We start from the raw sequence: 10,931 nt of genomic DNA, 5'->3' as shown, positions 1-10,931 counted from the left end.
CGAGGTATGACTTTATTCTGTCGTCAGATGCTTCAAGGGCCAAGAGTGTCACCCCTCTGGGCGCTCCTTGAGGTAAAACCCTGGGTGGTCCGCACACCCGCACCCCGTAGCGACGCCACTGCTTTTTCGAAGGTCTCGAGCCCCAAAATCGCCCAGCAAATGGAATGTCACTCGTAGCGAGAAATGGAAATCGCGTTAAGGGCGTGGACAAGCGCTTCTAAAATACCATTAAGAGGTCGTTTTGTAGTTAAAATCTGTTACGTACAAAGCTACGAGACTTTAAGTCTAAGGGGAAACGGAAACTACTACTATTTAAGCTAGTGCTCCGCAGGAAGCCGAGGTTAGGCTCCGGCTCCGGCTCCGACACAACCTCGGAGCCGGAGCCGGAGCCTAAACTCGGCTTCCCTAAAAAGCCGGAGCCGGACGCAAAATCCTAGAACCGGTGCCGGCTCCGGAGGCGGCTCTGATTGCACTAATTATTTTTTAAGCGCATGTATATATTAAGATAACACTAATGTTTCTGTGAAAGAATACACTATTGTGTTTCAAAAGCTAATCAAAGCGTTAAATAAACTTAACAACATCATCATTCATCAATAGGTGATTATGAAAAAGAATTGCGCGCAGAGGCTCACGGGAGTTGGTTATTGTTTGACAAAGCGTCGGCTGCTTAAATTCGTCTGCACCTACCGAGGCCCGCGGTCGTCCACGTTTAGTAAAAAGCACCAACCATGGATTGATTGTTTGAAAAGTTAGTATTTTTCTAAAATTATTAAAAATACATAAAGTTAACAAATTTATTATATATTTTTTTTTATTTCTTATAGTTCTAGACCAAGTATTGATAAAGAAACAAGCCCAATTTTAATAGAAGACACAAGGTTATATTTACATACATGTTTCCATTATTCCTGAAAATGAATTAAAATCAATTTGGATAGAATTTAAAAATATTTCATTTAATAAATCAATTACCTTAATTTAACGACTTAGCAAACTTCTCTCAAAACGAAAAACGAAAAATTCTTTCGATTGAACAATGAAATAATAGAAATCTCGCTAACCCTTGCCCAACTAGCCAGACGAATTTACAAAAAGGGCCAATTTTGATACTTTCAACTTGGTAGTACTTAACCAAATCACGTGACCACCGATATTTTTCATAATCACCTATACTTATAAATATATTTTATTTTATTTTTACACAAGATAGATAACAACTTTATCAGTGGAGTGTACCACTGCTACTGCTATAGGACTTAAATAATTAGTATTTACCAAGTTATCAGTGAAGTGTACCACTGCTAATGCTAGGACTCGTAAATTCCTAACAAAAAAGGGAGCGTCCATTAATTACGTGAGGCGATTTTGGTGATTAATTCGACCGCCCCTCCCCCCTTGGTGAGATGTCGTGAGATTTGGCTCGACCCTCCCTAATATCCGTATTTTTAGTGTAAAAACGTTAATCTGTTTGATTGCGTTGGATTTATTTAAAAAAAATATAATTTGCTTAATTATATATATTTAAGACTAGTATTATAGACAGTACGTAGTCTAGAATCACAGTGAGAAAATTGAACAATAAAATACTTAAATTTTAAGTATTAAAGAACTACTAAAATTCGTAAAAGAATATTCATTCTAATTCCGTCCACGGGGACTCATGTGTCGTCTCAAAAGTTACTACTGGAACCAACATGTCCATGTGATTTTTCGTAAAATCATTTTCTCCTTCAACCTTTCTCTGATTTAGCATCTTTAATCCGTTGTCGCTTGCACACAGAAGCTCAGTAACTCGGCGCGCTGGTGCAGGTGGTGATCTGTGAACCGCACGCCGGTGCTTTGCAGCCCTTGTGATGGATGAAAAGTAGATACCGCATGTACTGCAGCATCTCTTTTTCAGATCACCACGTACACTAGGGCAATAGAGGTCATACTGATGAAGGTGTGCAAAGGTTGAATTACTTAATTTAACCCAGTTTTTTTCCCAATTTTACACTGTTTCTTGCGGAAAAAATTACGTGATATTTGCCGAAATCCCCCCCTCCCTCTCCTCCACGTGAGATTGGTTGAGATTCAGCTCGATCCCCTCCCTCCCCTAAACGCATCGCGTAATTTATGGACGCTCCCAAAACTTCGACATGAAAAATTACCTTAAAAGTATTGGCTCCGGCCTTCACCGGAACTGGAGCCGATAGAGCTTAGGTCGGAGCCGGAGCTGGAGCCGAAGCTGGAGCCGGAGATGGAGCCGTATTGGAGCCGGAGCCGGAGCCATACGGAGGACTATTTTAAGCCATTGTCGACATAAATAAACAGAAAAGGCTAGCGGCTTGCTCCAAATGGCAATTTTTTTAATTTGAACAATGTTTATCCAAAAGCATAAAACAGTAAACTTACCTTAGTCACACAACACATTCAACGTAAAATTTCCATTGTTTATATGAATAAAAAATAGACATTGTTTATAAATATATAAAAATACTCGTTTCCAACTTCACTTTTTTGAAGGATATGTTTAGGAAAAAATTTTGGTAATGAACAAAAGTGATAAGAATAAAAAACCTTGCATATATTTTACTAATAAGATAAGCGAATTCAAGTTTTATCCAAATGAATAATATTTTAAAATAAAAATTATCTTTATCTATTGTCGATATTTTGTTTACTTCGTCTTATGAATAACTGCAATTTATTCATTTCTACAACTCAATCCTTAAAGAAATCCTCCAAAAAACTATAAATATTTTAGAATAATGGATATTCGATTCCGAGCATTACTCTCTATGCTCTTGAATTTCAACTTTAAAAAATGTACGTAATTTTTGGTCAGTATCGATCGATTTATTGATGTCTATATCGGGACACCTACCTTATTTTGTGATTTAATAAATGGAAGTATTTTTTCGTATTTGACAAAGTTCTAAAGACTAAGAATTTTGTATATTTCATTTAAATAAAAACAATGTATACACAGGAGGTCTCAATATGCAGGGCTTGTTTCTCAAAAAAATTGATCCTTGTGTTATGAAATTTTCGGGGTATATTTGTTAGGTATGGAAGGCTATAGCCCTGATCGAGCAAATGGAGACATCCTGTATATTAAAATTTCTCAGTAATGAATTTAAAGGTTGGTTTTCAAAAGATAAGCTGATAGCATAATGAAAAGGCTGTCTTGTTAATATTTGTGTCTGTATTAATGATGAAATTTTTCCTTTATTTTGGGAATTGGAATACTTACCTAAACCTAAACTGATCTAAGCTATATTAACTTAAATTAGGTGAAACCAATCACACTCTATTCGATTGATAAAATATCTTGTCCGGAAAATTGGGCTTAATTTGTTCTTGTAGTTCAGGTGGTAGAGTTTCTCATTCCATCATGGCTCTCGCTGAAGTTTCTGTACTAATGTTTTCGTTATATTTTTGGAGTTTATTTTATCTTGAGAAACACCCTTGAAGTAAGTGTGTCAAATCTCAAATCAAGTGCATGATATAAAACGCAAAGGGCTGAATAACCAAGATGACTGCGGAAAACCAATTATCAAAACTTCGAAGAATAACATTTGAAAGGGCTATTTTTTATATACAAGATGATAATGTGAGCAAAAGGGAAAAAACGGTCGAGCTCAAGAAAATTAATCGTACAAGAGCCGATAGGAAACTTAACTTTCAGTTACCAGGTGTCCAGATATACCTTAAAATGGATGGGAAATTAAAAACGTTAGACATATGTTTTGAAAATGGACCAGAGGTTCTCCTTAACCAGAAGCAATTCTGGAATTCATTGCATGTTATTGTTTGAAATCGTGCGAAGGAAAAAAATGTCAGTGCTTCTCAAATGGACTAAAATGTACAGAGGCCGGCAAGCTTCAGAGCTGTTCAAATTTGTATTAAAAGCCAGAATAAGGTTTTAGTAATAGTTAAAGTAAAGTGGAAATAAAATCTCTTAGAAAAGGGTTGACTTAAATTCGCTCGTAGCACCCTCCCTGTTAATGCTAGCACATAATGTTAATTATCAAAAAAAACTGTAGTTCAGTCTAAGCTTGAATTTGATTTATAGAATATGTCAATGTGATGATTAGAAACGGAGATGTAAACCATTTCGAATTTGACGCGCCGGCCAGCGCTTTCTTGTAGTTCACGGTCTGACTCCCCCCCCCTGTAATCTGTGTAGTGGATAGAATAGACCTAAGAATGAGCGAGGGAGGGTGGCCAATACGCGCCCTACCCCAGCGCACTGTTTAAAAGTTAATCTGTATTTACTGTTTAAAGGAAAATTTTTATTTACTGTTTAAAACAAAACCTGTATTTACTTTTTAAAAGTAAATCTGTACTATTTACTGTTTAGAACAAAACCTGTATTTACTTTTTAAAAATAAATCTGTACTATTTAGTGTTTAAAAGTTAATCTTTATCTAATTTAGGTTTAACATAAGGTTTTTCCACTTTAAATTTTAACTTTTTAGAAAACCTATTTTTGGTAGTAAGATGAGCTGATTTAAAGTACAAAAATGTTCCTCTTGATTGTTCCACAATTATTTAAATTCAGATAATTTTCACATTAGCTAGATTGCAAAAGTACGTCAATCGTCAGTTCTTTATTAAAAACGAAGGCTGTATTGACAACAAGGAATTGTCCGAAAAAACCCCTCAAACTGGAGTCGAGATCAAGAAACACATTTATTTTTAATTGTGAAGTAGTTTTTTCCCCCTATTTTAGTTGACATTGAAATTTGTTATCAAGTTCCACCAGAGAAAGCACGACCTGGCCAAAAAATGGTTCAAGAAGCATTTTGTCGATGCGCTTTCTGAATGCCGAAATTTCAAATTATTGGAATAACTGATAATCAATATCAAATAGCCGGAAAATTTATTTTCATTTTCTATAAAGTGACCTATGCTCAAGAAACCATTTTGAAAATTCGAATACCTTCTGCTCCTTTCTACTTTCGATTCGCGGAATAATATTAGTTTTCGGTAATTTTGGTTTGTTTTGAAACGTAGTAATATTTCGCCAGAGATTGTTCATATTGCTACGCCAACAAAGTCATTTGGAAAAGTAATATCATCTTATTAGGTAAACTGTTTGGACAGTGGTACTTAAAACGTTAATGACTTTATTAATTGCTTAAAGAGTCATTTTCAAAAACGCCAGAAACATTAGCTCAAATACAGGTGTATGTTGTTGTAATTTTTATCGTACGATAGGGTTCATTTGTACAGCGATCGATTAGATGAATTCTTAGTCTGTTATGACGCTGAAAGTTTCAAACGTACTAATACGATTTTCAAAAGTTTTAGATGTAATCCTGATTTTATATTATAAGGTTCTATAGTTAAGAGCGCAAATTTCGTAACTTAAGCGGAGATTGCATATAAATATCCGAACGTAAGAAGTTGATCCTACAGGTACTGTTGAAGACACTCAAAATCACTTTAACTGTTAGAGACCCATGGTGCTTCTTATACTGCAGAAAACACTTCATCAGTTAGATTCTTCATGGCACTGTAGATTTCACGTTGAATCTTTTATAGGAGCGATAGGCATTATGACTTTCGGATAATTCGTATATATTATAATCTGTCGCAATGCCTTTATCTAAGCTTTAATCTCAAATGAAATTTTCTTCCTGTCGTGATAGGCTTTGCTCATTTCCGGCAGTGTTTAGGGTTTTTTTTTATAAAAAAGTGTTTTCAAGAATAATTATCTAGATTTGAAGGGTCACACAAGTAATTAATTCTGGTTGTGGATTTTTAATTGTTCATAGTTTAGAATTGTCTTGGTTACGTTTATTATGTAAGAACATATATTTAAGATGAAAATGTTAACAAGCTCAACGGTTTTATGACTAGTAAGATTAATGTGATTGATGAGATTATTAACTAGGCTACAGTGGCGTTATTTGGGGGAAGCGTCACACACGGCTAGCCTTAACTATACATCAAAAAATAGTTTTTAAGTGAGAGGGAAGAAAATTGAATCAGTCAGCAACAATTGAAGAATAGAAAGAAGTGCCTCTCCCCCCTCGCTCTGAGCGTCCATAGGTTCTGGGCATCGCTACTCGCGCATACCGAGCCAGTGTAAAGAAATCTGACGTCATCTTGCGCGGAGCACGTGGCTTCTGTTTGAATTTAACATTACAAAACCGAGGCTTATGGTTTAGTTTTGGTTTTTCCTTATAAAAAAATAGGCTAACGCTTACTGGATATAGCACTACAAAATATTTTTGTCGCCGATATTTGTTTTGTTCAGCCAGTACACGTGGTTTTCATCCGCGTTGACACGGTGTTGTTCATTCAATTTTGGTAAGTTCATTTTTAATTATCTATTTACTTATCAAGTTATATTTTATTTTTCTATGTACTTTATGAATAAAAAGGAAGATAAATTAATCTTTCTGCTTTCTTCTTTATTAATTTTCCCTTTTCTAACGAATTCAAACTGGAATACCTATGGAAAGTTGTAAATTATTAACGCCATAGTTAATTCCGGTAGTTCTGAATCATCTCGTAAGATTTAAAAAAAAATCTAGACTACTATTCTTAGGCAGCCTAAAATATTAAATACTCCTTATTCAATAAGATGAATTCGATGAAACCTTCAATAAACGAACTAATCAGGTAAGCAAATTTAATCCCAATATTTCAGTTCATCAATGTCATCAGGTAGAATACTTATATTATTGAGATAATATATTATATTATTTGGTACATTTGCCATACATAACCTTTTATTTATTGATGACAGCGATAACGAAAATGTACCGAAAGAACAAATACAAATTGATTCTTATTTAATAAAACAATTATAAGAATTATAATTTATTTTTGTTCTAGACTGTATTGAAAGTGATGATACAGAAAATGGACTACTCGGCGATGAAGAAATATAAAGTGTATAAAGGGATGTAAATCTTGGTAGTTTCTCTGCAACCACGAAAAGTAAACCCAAACCATTAGAAACAAAAACAAAGTAAGTTAAAGTATGCTTCCCCTAATTATTGGTTAATCAAATATTTCCTTGTAGTATTGTAAACCCAGTGAAGCCACCACCTCAAAAATAGTCTAAGAAGCTGATAAGAAGTTGTTTGGTTGAACATAATTTTTAACACTGAATTTTAAAGAAATTATTAATTATATTGAAATTTTAAGCTAACAAATAAACACCACATTTGGTGGGATTGTGTTCATACTCTAAATACATTCAAAATTCGCAACTAGATGTTACAGTTGGGGGGTTAAAAAGCTCGTTATTGGATTTTTAATCTAAATTTAAGAGAACTGAATGAAATTAAAGGGTCATTTCAACCAATTCTTAATGCAACTGCGGCAACCAAAGTCACCGTCAAAATGAATTATCTAATAAAAAATAAGAAGAACACCGAAAAAATTCTAAATTCTTTAAGACACACAGTCGTAAGTAAAAATTTTGAAATAAAAGTTCATTGTGGCACTGTTTTAAATTATTCTTCTCCGATCATAGGGCAATTAATTCTTATATTAGAAGAATTGTGGAAATGGGATCTGCAACAAGGATAAATATTCCCATTGACGTATTGATTACAGTTTAGGAATCGAAAGATACCTTAATGTATGTCATTGGGGCAGGGTTCCGAATCATTGCGCGTAAGTCAGAGTTCGGGTTGCAACTGGTGAACAAACTAACTACCTCAAAAGAAAACACCCATCAAGAATTACGATCATGGATTGAAGAGCAGGACAGAGGTGACCTATTTTACCTTTCAAGTGAAGCATACAATTTTTTTGTACAAATGTATTGCCAAGTGTTATGGAAAAATTGAAAAACAAAATAGGGTCGAAAAATAAAGAGAAAAAGTGTTATCTAATAATGATATAATCAACAAATGGAAGAGTTTCTTTGAAAATAATGTGCCTGATAATCAAAGGAAAACGATATTTAGTCATTGTGACAAAACCTTCACGAACACAATTGCAAATGGTAACTTAAAAGAAGTTGAAAGACGATTTCATATAAAAGACCAAAATTAAAGCTAATGAATCTAATGCAAGGATAGGCCGAGGGGCTGATCACTCCGCGTAATCAGTGTACAGAGCCGCAAATTTGACGGTAATTATGGGATTACGCGTAATCTTTGAAGTCCCTGCCTTTGGCAGTGCTAATCTAAGCGTAAACCTTTTCAACGCGATTAAATTTATTTATTCAAAATTTCCTTCCACTGAGTCTATAGAAGTATTTCCTATAGTGCTATGGCATGGTATTTTGTAGTTTTATATCATCCACAACGTTTCACGGTTATTCCTAATTGTGGCCGCTGTAGGGTTCTAATTACATCCGGTCTCTGCGCGTTGCCTTGAAAATTCCAGCTCAAGTGGATATTGGTTAAAATTCGCAGAATTAAGTTTGCACCTTAGCTCATCAAAAATTTAATTACTCCTATCATGGCTTTGCCTGTAAAATAAATTTTATATTAATCCACAAATAACTTATGTGACACAGGAAAAATTCTTACTAGTATGCCGTTACCACGAAAGTGTCTCTTGGGACAGAAGCATTTTCTTTCTTTCCTCAACTCCAAATTCTCCAGGGCGTTGTGCAACATCTTGCTTAAAATCATCAAAATATCCCAAGAAGTCATTTTCTTACCACTTTACAAGAAATAATAGGTAAATAACGGCAATGAACAATTTCAGTGTTTCTAGATATTTTTTTACCTTCAGACGTGAATCGTTAATGGTACGGAAAGGTCTCTTATTTGGCTTTCTCTGAAAATAAGTCTCTTTGGAATAAGTCGTGTTAAGTATATCGAACCATTTATCAAATAGTTTAATGAATTTAATAGTTTATTTTTTTCTTTTTCCAAAATTGACTCAATGGCATTAGCCACTGACATGCTTAGAACTTAACTAGCATACCGAACTTTCATCTAAGTTAAGAAAGATGTGATCATTGGTGAGCTTATGCGCCTTCTATAAATTTACATGACAATAAATTTCGCTCTCAGGGAACCAACCGTCTTTACTTTAGCACAGACAGTTTCGTGTTGATTTTAATACCCGTTGATTTTATTAAATGAGGTGGTTCGAACTTAAAAGAAATTGATCGTACCTCATCTTAACTTTTCGCTTGTGAAACGGGTATAGGCGGCGCAGCCATCGCTACCCCTGCAAACGAATAATATGGTGGAATGTAGGCGCAGAGGTGGCAGAAATTGCGCAGTACATTTTGTAGTATAAAGACCTTAAAAATATTTAAATTCGAGGAAACGGTGAGAAGAGAACGTTACACAATTTTCCGAAATGCAAAAATCTTTTTAATGTGTGGTTAACTAATATTAAATCAGTGAAGACGCCTAGTAAGTGGGCACAGGTATGCAGCGCCCATTTTAAAAATGATGACTTTTTATAAAGAAATGGTGAGACTCAAATTTTACTAATTACTGATTTTAAAGTCAATATTATTAAATATTTATCATAATAACGTCTTTAAATGGAAATCTGTGAAGAGACACCTGAAATTCAGTGCCATTGCAAATATTAATTTACCATGTAGACCTATTGCAAATCCACTGTAACTTAAAGAAAATTGAGGACCCCACGTTTTGGGAATCGTTTTAAGGGTGATCTATGTTTTATTATATACTTTACAAAATAAGGAAATGCCAATGAATTAAGGTCAAGCCATTCCGTTGTCATTATCGCTGGAAAATATAACATTTTGGCCCACAAAATTACGCGATAAAAGGTCATATTTTTTCATTTTGTATTGGAGCCCAATTTTCCTAGCTTTGCCATCCTGATGATTCAGTATGAGTTTTCAAGTTATAATTAAAAAACATTGATTTCCATACTGTTAATTCAAATGGATGTTATTTTTAATACTAATTTGCATATCGTTACATTTTATCGATATTTTATTAACTTTCTATTGTTATTTCTAATAAAGTAGTTTCTTCAATTAATTTAATTTTATATTTGTTTTTGCCTTTTTAATAAACATTTTTGGCTAAATTAAAAAATTTATAACATTAATAGTTCAGCACATTTGTAGATAATACTTATTGACCAAAATTTAAAATAGCAAACTTATTTTACAAATTAAAATTATTACTTTCCCTTGACTGGAAGTGTAATTTTAAATATAACTTTTCCTTAAATAAAATCTTAAATAAAAATACATAATTTGACCATGTTTTTCTTCAAATACTGTCCGTGTCTCTTAATATCAATTAAAAAATAGCCCATGGGAGAAAAGACAAAAAATGAAAAGGCCTAGCTGAATTTTCCATAGTAGCCTCTACAGTCGTTAGCTGGTTAATTAATGCATTCCTTTCCAACTTTTAAGAGGCAGTGGCACAAAATAAACTCAATTGATATTATCTTAGCTGTAAATGGACTCTCCACAAATATTCCATCCGGACTCAAAGCTAGAAATGAATTTTTGAGACTAGTAACAATAAGAAAAAAGGTACGTCCACTTTTTTAAGCCAGGCAGATTTAAACGTCACAGCTCTCTCCGATTTAAATCCGTACCAAACCGGAGGCACAATTAGTTTTTTTCCTTATCAATGGTATTCCAAAAGCTTCCAAAAGCTTTGAAGCATTATTTCCGTCATTTTTAGAGGCAACTATTTCCTTAACAGTGGTGCCAGTTAACCTCACTAGCCACTTTCTTCTCTCTTTTCCATTCGTCTGATATTTGATCTCATTTTCGCGCATTCCAAATCTACTTTAACATATTCCTTAAAGAAATTATCTTCTGTAGACACATTTGGGATTTCTACCAAAATATCGTCAGTAAAATTGTGCGAGAACAAATCAGAAGAATCAATTTCATGGATTTTCGATTCAGCTTCTTTACTCGGATTGATAAATCCACTGGCTGATTTGGAGTTTCTTTCGTTCCAACAAACAATTTGTTTTAAATTATCGGGAAGATGCCTAGCACACAG

This window comes from Leiobunum rupestre, chromosome 9 (assembly GCF_980474605.1).
Source record: "Leiobunum rupestre chromosome 9, qqLeiRupe1.1.hap1, whole genome shotgun sequence".
Lineage (NCBI taxonomy): Eukaryota > Metazoa > Arthropoda > Arachnida > Opiliones > Sclerosomatidae > Leiobunum > Leiobunum rupestre.
Note: the sequence above shows the minus strand (reverse complement) of the source record.